Raw genomic sequence first — 13,589 nt, 5'->3', positions numbered from 1 at the left:
AGCATTGGAAAATGATACTTAAATATTATATTGTAACGTTGAATTAGTAATTCCTTATTACAAAATGAATTGATTTACCTACTTGTATAATACCGAGTATTTCTATTTTTTCTTGAAAACTTTTTAAAATCATTTTTAAATTAAGATAATACTACTGATTAAGAAATCAAAAGTATCAGGAGAACCGATTAAAATTTAACGTATGTCGTTTAGGTTGTACTCGTGACAGTCGGTTAGCTGTAACGCTGGCATAACATTTAACATATAATTCCGGACATTAAGCGTCACATAACCCAATTGCGGTGAGTAAACGGGGTGCCAGGGTGTGCCAACACGTTAAAGGTAACTCGGTATGATGGTGAAACGCTGCGACCCACTTTGTATATTTTAATGTAGACGGTGTAACGCATGTACGCTATACACCCGCCGGACCGCGTTAATATTATTGTAATAATATTACAATATTATATTATGTTAATTGGTGCTCATTGCTCAAACGCGCACGTGCATAATACTATTATTATAATAATTGTTATGCGGCAGACTCCACCGACACCGCAATTCGCGATCGCATGAAAGGTTATTGTATTAATAGCATTATTACACTACCTAGCTGACGCCGTCGTGGTGACTGCTATAACTTTTTTTTTTATCATCTTTGTCATGTTAAAAACGAATAATTTTTAAACGGCTCCGCAGACGAGAACGTTCGTGATGCGTGTAATAATCGGTAGACCACGCGTGTTGTAGTTTTAGCTACTGGCTGTTTTTTTGTTACATATATTATGTAAAGTACCTGTAACGCCGAATATTTTTAGGTTTTTTTTCGGCATTTACACATTATTATTTCATTTTTCGTTTACCATCGCGCACCGGTCATCCACCCACTAAAAAAAAATTATATTTGAGGGTTTTCATTATGCAAATACGTTTGAACACCTATAGGTGCACAGGGAATTTAAATAATATAAAATAAATATATATATATTAATTACTGTTAATCGTATTTCCCTAACTTACATATGATCTTAAATGTGAATTTGAAACAAACAAAACGTTTTAAAATAGATATGAAATAAATATTTGTTGATTGAATTCGTATGCTATTATAACACATTTTAAAATCACACTACAAGATAAAACAAAACAATTTCCTATAAAATTCACTTAAACTTAACCGATAACCTAATATGTAAACATATGCAATACCTAACATTTATACCTATAGAAATAACTTACAAATTATGTAATGAACAGACTATATGTTATAAATTTGGTTTTATTAAATATTTTTTACCTACTCATGTTTTATTTGTTATCATAAATTAAATTATTTTATTAATACAATTTTTATATGGGTATTATAGTTAGTTAGTTATTTTTATCAGTAAATTCTGTTAGACTTAAAATTATTCGTTTATACATATCGAATACCGAGGGTTTAAATATTAATCAAAATGATAACAGGTATATCAAGACTTTTTATAAATCAAATGTTATGTAGGACTTAATTAATTTTAAGGTCAATCGTATGAAGAAAAACTTAAAATAACTTCTTAATACTAAAAGATGATGTCATATAATATTTTATTATCTATGAAATATTTTATTTCTGTCAGTATTTTTATATAAATTCTTAATTTATATAATATTTATTTTTAATGGTCATTATTAAACAGTTAGCTATAATATTATACAGTTCGAGTTAGTAGTAAATTATAATAACGATAATATCGTTATTAGATGAATATCGACTCATTTGTCAAAGTATAGGACGGATATATTAGCCGTACTAATGAATTTTTAGATTAACCATTAATCTCGCTATAACAAATTTTTCTAAAATAACGTATTCGTCACATTATAATAATTTTTCCATAAACTATTTTATGAAAACAAAATTTTCAAAAATATATAGTCACTACATAGTATAAGTAGTTAATTTATATTATAATAGTATACAAATTAGACGATCTATATATACTGAAGAATATTGACCAACATAAAATACACACTAAACATTTTTCAGATTCGTCCAAATTGTTATTGTATATTATTACCAGAAAGACTCGCTACAGCTTATTAATTAGATTTTACCATTAACCACATGAATATACTCTAAAACGTTGATTATACAACCATATTCAAAACATATGGTAATGTACTAATTAAAATATATAACCATAAATTAATTAAATCGTTTATCCTACAACTAATTATAAAGGCTATTTGTTATGATAGAAGCCAAAATATTTTCACGATGAAAAACGTTATATTCTTTCAAACAAAATTTAAGCAAAAAAAAAAAAAAAACCGTCTAAAAATTTTTTACTAGCAAACGTACCAGATGCCCATACTCAACCCAAAATCAAATCGTATGTTGAAGCAAAAAAAAACTAAAAACCACAACTGTCTATTTCTAATATTCATTTATTATTTTAATTTTAAATTAAATAATCAGTCTACTAATTTACATTTTTTTCTACATTATAAGTACATTCAAGATACTCTAGTCCACATTTTAGCTTAATATTTTCATTACCAGATCTTCAGTCCTTAATTTTGTTTTAACTTTATTTTATGTATTTTAATAAGTTTTGAAGTAACCAAATATGCTCTTATAGTAATTTTGGCCATTTTGACCTATATCTTACTTAACTTTTGACAAATAAAATAATATCACACGTGGTCGCTTTTGACCCGTTTTATATTGTGTATATATTTGTATTAAATGGTACAGTAAAACGTGCATGACCTAAATCAAGTTAAATGTTCCGAAAATATACAAAAATTAAGGGTATTATTTAATGGAAAGCTTACCTCCTTGTATAAAATACGAAGAAAATATGTTCAAGCAAAATTATGTGCGGTGATATGCGACAAACGCGTATTCGTATAGTTGGTATTTTTTTTTTCAAGGTTTGGTTAATGTCATCGAAGTGTAGTAATAAATGTTTCATAGAATTAAAAAAATAAAACAACAACAAACTCGAAAAAACACTTCAATAATATAATAATATTAGGTATTTACAGTCGGCCTGTACATGGTTGGCGTGCGAATCGAAATATTGTTTCTTCGAAACAGGCGAATTTTCCGGGAAACGTATAAAAAATAAAAATGCGCATGTAATATTATTATATATACGACATGTGAAATCGCCGCCAACTTTGTTTTAAATTTCGTCTCTCGTAGTACAGTAACGATGGGTATACCGCGTCGTAACGGAACATCGCAATAATAATATGTTATTTCATGTACCTACGCTGCACGGTGTATCACAAGTTAGCATGAATATTTCATTCGTCCTGGTGACATTAAGGTCTCCAACGTAATGTATTATGTATAAATAACGTGATCTGCTTCGTAGATCTAAAAACGTAATAACAGCAAATTATCACGATAAAATAGATTTTAGAGAGAATAGATACGTCGAAAAAACCTCCCACTTCTGTAAATAACATTATTTCAACGAATTTTAGAGTCCGAAGCAGATCGGAACACATTGAAGAGTTATATAACAAAGTTACGACATTTGTCTTAAAAACAAAAACTATAACAACTATAATTGGAATATTATGTTTTATTATAAAAAAATTTAAATGAAGGGAAAAATGGACATTTAGAAAATTAAATATCATAAGATATACTTATCGTTGGGTTAAACCAAAATAAAATGCTTTCAACAATGTTTTTGTCATTTTATTTTATTATGAGTATATTTAGCATAAAATTCGTATAAGTTATAGTTATAGCCAAATTGCGTCAACATAAATTTTCGCCTTTATATTTTCATAACAAACATCGGACCACCCGTTAGTTACTTAGATTTGGTATTTAAATAGTATACTTACATTTATAAGTTTAAATTGTACGTAAAAATGCCAAAATTCTGCAGTATTATTATTTATTATAAAATTAATTCTATTTATATATATATATATATAACGAAGGTGTATTGTTAATGCTAACAAAAATAATTTGTTTTGTGCATTACTCACGATTTAATGTAATAATGATTTTTCGTAGGTACACAGTCGCATGCACGTATGTAAATAAGAAGAAAACAATTTAAATCGAAAATTATTTTAATTTTTTTTTTTAATATTTAAAATCGAATTTGAATACCGAATATAATGCATATTCTTGTTAAGTATATATATTTCGTTAGTGGTTTCGAGAAAAGAATAAAGTAAAAACACTGTTAACATTTAAAGTAAACCGCGTTTAAAATGATAATATTATGTATTCAGTATTTTTATTTTGGTCTCGCCGTTCAACGGTAGTGTAGATTCGCACGCTGCATTATATTATATTGTTGCAGCCTCTGTGCGAACGACCCTTTGGTGAAACGTTTTGGGGGGGGAAAAAAGGGTCCAGAGTCTGCGGCAGTATACGTATATATATAGTCAAATCGAACGCTTGCTTTCTTAAAATTTTCGATAATCTAGTCGAACCACCTGCATCGTGGATACTACAACATCGTTGATATTACTTCTACAACTGCTTGCGGGGCGTTTAACGCTGCAGATTGGTATTTCATACGATTAAATTAAATGTTTTTTTTAAATATCTGTATATTATTATTATCTCAGATCATCAGATTATCGTTTGTATACGTATAATCAATTCACACAACAACCAATCTAACGATTTCGATAGAAAATTAAATACAACTTTATCATTACACTATTATAATATAATGCGTACATAAACATTATTATACCATATTTTCATTGCGACAATAAAGTATTAATCAAAAAAAAAAAATAAAAAAAAAATAATGAACCTGTTAATTAAAAAAAAAGTAAGGCAGTATAAGTAACCGCTCCTTTGCACAGTATGTGTTATACATTTTGTGTACCACATCATTGATAATTCACTTTAATGGATGTATTGAGTTTTGACTTCAAAGATATATTATAATCGTTTACAATAACCAATTCTGAGCAATCACAGTATATTTTTTTTGTAACCATGGGCTATGGCTACCAAAAAAATATTTTAATAATTATACTTAAAAATAATATTTTTATTTTCCTATATTATTTCCAAAAGTACTGAGAAGTTTATACTTTTGATCCACTAAAGTTAAAACTAGATACAATTTTCTATCAGAAACCTCTTTCAAAGTTGATAATCGGAGCATTTTTTATACTAGAATAAATAAATAAAACAAACACACACACATAATTGTAAAATCAATACATTCATTTCCACGTTTAGAATTTAAAAGAAGGAGAATTGATAATGGACTTGAACAGTATATTTTTCAAAAAAAAAAAAAATAAGATATAGATCTCTGTATATACCTTGGATTAGATAATATTATTATATATTTGTTCTATTAAAAGACGGTTGTACGACTATAATCTGTCTTGAGTAAACACAATGATAAAACGATAAAATTGATGTCGAAATAATAATTATTATTGTTATTATGCACTCGAAAAGAAGAAGAATTAACTGAAAACTGCATAAATACTCGTAGTTTATTTACAATTATATGAATACGTGTATTACTGATATTATACAATTTTTCATCACTGCAATAACCGAACAAACATCCAACCAACCAGTTGCATGTCTTGGCTACACATTGACAAGTATACAATAGTGATAACCTCTTTATATAGTTATAATGGTCCTAAGTACATAGAGTATTTAAGATGGTCAATCGCCATTAGTCAGGAGGTTTCGATATTTTGAAAGTTCAGTGTACTTTAAATTCTTTCAATAATTTTATTTTATTATAACGATAAAATTCTAACGAGATCATAATGGATATTCTTCATTATTACTATAGTTATTCTTATCACGCGTATCAGGTATCATATATCAATAAATACCTAAGTTATTATTTTATTATTGACCGTTTAAAATAATATATTATTTTAATTTATCTATGATCGAGAGATTGGTCAGATGTATAATATTAATGTTTCAAGTGTGCAACGTTATTAAAGCGCATTCTATCATATTAAATTAAATACTTATTTGAAAGTAACAATAAATTTTTTCGTTTAATAAAGTGACTGAGAAGACCTTCAGTGTCATGTACATATAATATTATATTATACAAATTTAAATAAGTAATATTGAATATTTGATTGAAATCAAAATACTCAATATGAAGTATTAAATAACACATTCATTGTAAATTTTAGAACTTATTAATCATTAAAATTAGAAATAATATATTTATTTAAGTTTATTAATTTAACTTATAAGAATAACGATGAAATAACAGAACTTTATTTCGACAAATCGTGTTTTACAGTAAAAATGATTTTAATTTTGGTAATTTTTCATTTCATGCATTTATATATATATAAATATCAAACATCTCTCAAAATTGCCAACTAGGTATATAGTATTTTCCACTAGACAATAATATGATGGACACCTATGCCGATTTGAAGTTATTTGATCAAAAATTTATTCACAGAAAAAAATAATAAAATATTACAAAACCATTAAATCTCTTGCCTAGCTCAGAATCTAAAACCTATACTCTAGTATTTCTTTCGTTTTATCCTGATCAAAAAATCATTATAATTCGAGTAAGGATTAGTGAAATATCATTATACTAAAGACCCAAGTCATTTTAAACAGATCATAAATCGTTGAAACACGATTATTTGCAAATTCGTGATTTGTGTTTAGGCGTGTATGTCTGAAAACAATATACATCGTAAACAGGTTTATAAAAAAATGTGGTATAAGACTAAAAAAATATACAAAAATCAAAAATTTAATTTAAATTCCGATTAACACAGCCTTGATTTAAAGAAAGTTTAAAAAATGATGTTCCATGTATTGATTGATTTATCTCCATATTATAATATTATAAATTAAAATAACGCATTAACTACGGTTACTACGATTGAATTATGTTTAATGATTTATTATAGTTTTTAAATTAAAGATCGCGTAGACGATAAATTATGTATAAATTTCATATTATCTATATGACTAGTAAAATGCCTAAATACATTTGTGCGCACGAGTATATCCATGAATTTAATAAAATACAGCTGTTGCCATCATAGCCAGTGTTATATATGTAGACATGGGAAAAATGTTAAGATTTGTGCGGCAATGGCGGCTACGGTAGCGACTGACCTCGAAAAGTCACGTTGCTAGTGGAAACGAGGTTGACAGAAAAAAATTCAGAAAATCCCGGAAATGTGAATCGGCGACCAAAAAAAAAAAAAGTCATCGCCGGACAATATTCTACTGTTCGTTTCCGATTGCACGACATTTGGCATTCCACTCTTGTCAGAATAAGATAAATAATTTTAAATAATAAAATACGTAAATACATATTCTATATACTGTACGATTCATTATTTACCTTGTTTCATTTATTGTTTAAGTTACCGTTTATGCTATGAAAATATTTAAAATCATTTTTATTTTTTACAAAAAAAAAAAAAAAATGTAATTGTTTTTCATAGTGATTGTTTTAAATTTTATAAAATCAGAAATGGAACACTTCAAAATATTTTAGTGTAATAGTCAACGAATATCAATCAAATATTTGATTTTGTTTTATTATTAACAATAGCTGGTGTTTGGTTGTAGACAACTGTGGCTTTTGACGTATACCACTTTTTATTTAAAAATAAAATCTGAAAAAACGAATCACTTTGTACATAAGATATAACAATAAGGTTAGGGAAATTTAAATGAAGTAGTAAGCATATTGCCGCCTACCGTATACGTAATTCAGTCTTCTAAAATATACCTATATATTTTTACCAGCCGGACTATTTATTTTTATATCATAGTAATATGGGTAATAATCGTGTACAATAGTACGATCGATATTCCATTCAAAAATCAAATACCTAATCCATCACGTATGTGCACGCGCGATATGGTAATAATAACGCATATTATACATGTATATTATAATAAATAATAATATCATCATCACCTACCTAGTTTATACTAAAACACAAATATTAAAATACTTCGTGTTTACGGTACTTCGCGTGATTCTTAAAGTACTTACACGTACACACGCACACAACACACACACACACAAACACAAACACACAAACTTACACATAACATATTATATTACATTATAATAAAAAAATACAGGTTTAAAAAATAATATAATATGGTTTATACGGTATAATAATATTCGCCTCGTCGTCGTCGTGACGTACCTGGGTGCGACGATAATATTATATGCGTCATCGCCGGGACGAGGGATCGTGTGGTGGTTGCAGAGTAGGTGGTGTCGGTGGTGGTGATCGTCGTATTGTCGTGTGGGATGGTTGTAGGTGGGGTGAAAGCGCGTTAAGGGTGAGAGTACGCTTACATTATATATATACATATAAATGTGTACGCGCGATAGGACATCCGGAGCCGCCCTCACGGGGTTGCGGAAACGCGCCGAAAACGGACTTTCGTGTATATATCATGTCATCGGTCTGACGAAAAACCGTCGTCGTCGGCGGTATAACGTAAACGTATTGAATAATATTCTTGAAATAATGAGGAGAACGATTCGACTTGCCGTCAGGTCCGACAGCCGCGAGAGACTACGGGAAGGTCTGCCGTCGGGGTGTCGAGATTCGAATTTAGAAATAATAACGTAATACATTGTTCAGGTATCGAATATAAAATATATCACCATTAGGCGTACCGCGGTATACTCGTATCAACAATAACAAAAACATAAACATAAATAACAACCAAAACAACGTTGGAGATGTGTATACCTACGGGGAGAACACGCGCTGCGGACGAGACTCGTGTAGTCGTAGCCCGCGTGTGCGAGTGCGTGCGCGCGTCAAAATCAATGCTGCCGGCGGACGAAGCGCGCGCGTGGGCGTGCTCGCGTGTGCGTGCCGCGCGCCGCGCGAGCGCAAACGCGCAAACTAATATTATATGGGCGCGTGTACGCTAGCTATTTCGCGTGAGTATACAAAACCGCTCGCGTATCGCGCGCGTATTCGCTGCAACGGTGGCGGCGGCGGCAGCGGCGTCGGCGTGACGACCACTTGTTTGTGGGTGCTCGCCGCAATGCGCTACCACCCACCGTCTGCTGCTGCCGTTTTTCCTCCACTGCGCGCGCCTACGCAGACGCCACCTAAACCTCCACCATCACTGCCGCCACAAAATTCCGCACCGCAATGGCGCACCCTTTTACCTTCGTCGTCCAAAGTCGTCGGCGTCGTCGTTGTCGCCGCCGCCGCCGCCGCCGCCGCCGCCTGTGACCGTAGTTATACGCCCAAGCAGCGATCGCGTAACGTTCCTGCACGGTCTGACGGTTTCCACTTCCTCTTGATCGTGACGTCTCCTTCCGGGCCGATTCGGAAACGGGGAAGGTGTAGGACAGACGCTGACAGAACGAGTTACGAGAAATAGCGATGTGGACAGAGGCAGAGAGATGACGAGCGTGAGAGCGCGTGGATGGACGGAGACCGTCGTCGGGGAAGGTCAGAGGGGCGGGAAGCGAAACGCAAGGGACGGTGGAGAGGGGTGGGGGGAGAAAACGACGAGAGAAAAAGAGGTAAATGGAAATGAAAAAAAAAGAGAGCGCACCCGCGATCGGCGCCGAGCAACGGTCGTTGTGTTCGGTTTAGCGGGCACAACAATACAGAAGACACTTGTTGAGCGGACGCCGGGAGTCGCTCGGCACCGACGCTCCGGCGTAGGGACGCGGCGTCGTGGTCGTCGCCGTCGTCGTTGCGCGCCGCCGGTGGTGGTGGCGGTCGGCTGTAGTCGCTGGCAGCGCGTGCGCGTCCCTGCGGGATCGATGCGCGGCGCACCACCGCCGTGCGTATCACGCGCTGTCCGCCACTGCTGCCTCGCGCCCGCGATGCCGACACCTGTTACCGCGCCATCCCTCTCACCCTCGACTGTGGAGGTGTAGGAAACGGTGGGGATGGTGGTGAGGATGGAGAGGGAGGTAGTACGGGGAGAGTAGTATCGATCGCGTTCAACCCCTGTCGGACGTTCACCGCCGGCGAAGGGATAGGGTCGTTTCCCTCGTTCCTCCGCCGCCGCCACCGCAACCTCTACCGCTGGTGTATTATTGCACATACTCGCGTTTCGCGCGGGGTACGTTCACCCTGACGGGCGCGCGTAAGCCAAAAATCTTTTTCGCCGAAAGATTATTTTCACGCGTGAAGTTGGTTGTTTCCGATCGACTATTTTTTTAAGTTTATTATATTATTTTTTGTCATCTCTGCTCTTAGACAATTTGTTTTCCCGTAAACGTGATTCGCGACACACGTAAAAACTTACGAGTAAGTTTAATTTACTAGGTAGGCTTATACCAACAACTTCCACCCGTCTGGAACGCCACGTGATATTTTGAAGGTTTATTATTACACTTAAATTATTATATTATTTTTAATGAAATATAATACTATGATTGAATTATGATTGCATTCATTCATCGTCGTCGTTATTCGAGTTGTAATAATAACATACATCGTACTCCTGCGATAGTGGCTGACCTTGAAAATTGTACGTAGTATTTCCCGGAAAATTCTGCAAGGTTTATTTTGAATTTTAATTCAATCCGTACAATAACAGTATAATATTCAAATGTAGACGTAATAACAGCAACAATAGTTATAGTCACGGGTGGAGTAGTATCTCGTTGGTCGCGGGAAATTATTGTTTACATAACTTTGGGAGTGGAAAAAATAAAACTGGACCCCAATAAAATCCGTCGAGTTTAATTTACAAATGATAACAACTTGCTACGGTTATGAAAATATTGTTACCTCAGTCAATTCATGTATAAGTGATTATAGTGATAATAATGCAACAGCGAGAATATTCACGTGTTTGCATTCATCGATGTATACCGTAAGATTCACGAATACGATTATTTCATATAATTTTGTCGCTCAGAATAATTGTGCGTTACTTATATTTATTCTTTAAAATCAAATAATGCATCATCTGTATCAAATATTATGTAGAACAATAAGTTAATAGCTTCTAAGAATCATAGAAAAAACACGACTTTTTCTGAACGTAACAAATGCTCTAAAGAGATACAGATATTATAAAAGATCAGGAAAGTCATATGCCTTTTTAAGACCAGAGTCCTCAGATTTTGACTACATCAACTACACCAAACTACATCAACTCAATAATTTTAATAATAATTATATATTATATTATATATAATATAATTTTATAATCATGTCAGTAAAAAAACATTTGTACATAAAAGATGAGACATCTCAGTCATAATTAACTCAACCTACAGCCGCTTGTCTATTAAATAATTATTTTAAAATCATATTTCTTGAAGTTTAAAATAATATAATATTTACTCATTATAAATTTATAAATAAAGAAATATGCTCTACTGGTGCGTCTCCGGAGAGTGATTTAATATTCAAAACGAAGTTAAGTATACATTTTAAACACGACTAATAATATTTTTTGTAGCCATTTAACTGTTATACTAATCATTTTACGCGTCGTTTTGCATCATTATACTTCACCCTGCAAGCACATATTATTATATCATCGATGGTTTTGAGAAGCGTTGAATAATGAACGTCAAATGAAGGTAACGAAAATTATCATGTATCATATTATTATACGAAAATGAATAGAAACTTACCGATTTTAGCCAAAACTTTCACGCGTTGTCGACCGATTTTATGTTTAAATGTCCTAGAAATATATAAAATGCTTATAAAAACAGAAAAAATAATAATAATAATTTACTCCAGTTAAACATTTAGGATTAGTTAAAAAAAATAATCAGATACCTATGATAAGGCCACTGACATTTTTATATCTAAACCATCAGTGTGATAAACTAAAATTAATATTAGTATCATACAAGGTAATGTATATTATCATAATATTATCGTGTGTATAATATATTTTCGTCTTCTGGAAATCGTCCTAGAACAAACAGTATGTCTTTATAATAAAATTTTTATTTTCGTTGTAATGTTTTCATGGTTGCGCTCGCGCATTATGTTTTACTAGTTGCACTGGTGAAAGTTCAGTCTTACATATTTTTACATAATTCGTTGAGCTTACGTAAGTTGATACAAATGCATAAGACTAGTTTATACTAATTAACGATTGTTGCTGGTGGGGATTGCCGGAGTAATTAAGATATTATAAGAAAAGTAAAATTATAAGCAACACGAAAACTGTTTAATACCATAACATATTTTTTTTTATATATATAAATAGTTTACAGTTTTAATTCTGTGATTAATTTGTTTTCCAAAAGTATTTTTAATCATTTCCCCAAACTATTATTGTTACTTAAAATTATAAAAAATGTATATTAAACTATTTTTATAACAACAGCAACAACTACACTCGTATAATTATTTTTCCACCGCTACAATTGTATTCCTCTAAAGAATAATATCCGATTCATTATTTTGTTTTACACCACAAGAAATTATTGTATAAAAATATAAAATAAAAAAAAAAAAGATTTAAGAAATCTTTCGAAATTCTAACAAAAATCCTATGCGATAATTTTCTCGAACCATGTTTTAATATTACTACATCACACACAAAAATGTATATAATTCTACTTTAAAAGCAAAAATATTCTCATAAAATGCCTAAAATTATTATTTACAACCATAGTAAAACTATAAAGCTATAATGTTTTGGATTTTAAAAAATAATACTTTTAATTTTCTCGAGTCGTAAATTCGTAATAAGTAATATTATTTATTTATTTTATTATACCTATACAATCACCATATCGCATGTGGTGAGTCTTTTTATTTATTTATAATATATATATATATATATTAAAGTAATATCTATAAAGACCATATGCAACTTTTTTTCCATACTTTATAATAATATAGTAGGTACCATAACCCGCGTATTTATGCCAAGTTACGCGTACCGGCTACACCATCATAACTTGGCGCAAATCCAAACGGAATTTCTTTTATCTCCATTTTCAACTACAGTGTTCATGTATACGTTTTCCCGCACTCGCATTATACGGCTCATTAGCTTAAGACATTATTTATACGGCAATGGCGACGGTGTTACATACGCGTATATAATATTATATCATTTATATCATTATACATACACACACACACACACACACACATATATATATATATATTTGTCAGTAACCTCCTGCGTGCACTATTAGCAAAAACGTACAATATTACTTTTTTTTTGTACTGCGAGGAGTAAAATAAATTTTAAACTGTATACAATGTAAGCGATTTACACCATGCGTATTGCTATTTACGAGATTGTTCGCGGAGGCACCTCCTTCGCCGGTAAACAGGATAATTCTATAATTACTATAAATATCATGGATTTTTAGAGAATTTTGATTTTAAATATTTTTAAGTTTACTTATAGGCTATATTATATTTTCGTACACTTAAATGATTTTATTTAGCAGTATTAATATTTTTATTTAAATAAGAAGATTCCATTTTTTCCGTATAATATTCAACAGATGATTAATCAGAAAATTTAAACGAACCATTTATCATTAAATAGAAAATATGATTGTATAATTTATAAAATATTTTTATTTTTTAAATTATTATTTATCAAATATAAAAATAATGACCTGTGTGAT

At 31.6% G+C, this 13,589-nt stretch overlaps 1 protein-coding gene across 1 annotated transcript in view; it reads right to left on the bottom strand.

Annotated features, from left to right (window-relative positions):
* Positions 1-9,597, bottom strand: part of LOC113548797 (transcriptional repressor scratch 2) — a 46,972-nt gene extending 37,375 nt beyond the window's left edge. The window contains exon 1 of the mRNA XM_026949867.1: positions 9,168-9,597. The gene's annotated coding sequence lies outside the window, so the exon portion shown is untranslated. The remainder of the gene's footprint in view (positions 1-9,167) is intronic.
* Between the last annotated feature and the right edge of the window lie 3,992 nt (positions 9,598-13,589).

Source organism: Rhopalosiphum maidis, chromosome 1 (genome assembly GCF_003676215.2).
Source record: "Rhopalosiphum maidis isolate BTI-1 chromosome 1, ASM367621v3, whole genome shotgun sequence".
NCBI lineage: Eukaryota > Metazoa > Arthropoda > Insecta > Hemiptera > Aphididae > Rhopalosiphum > Rhopalosiphum maidis.
Note: the sequence above shows the minus strand (reverse complement) of the source record. Positions and strands in the feature narration are given on the sequence as shown.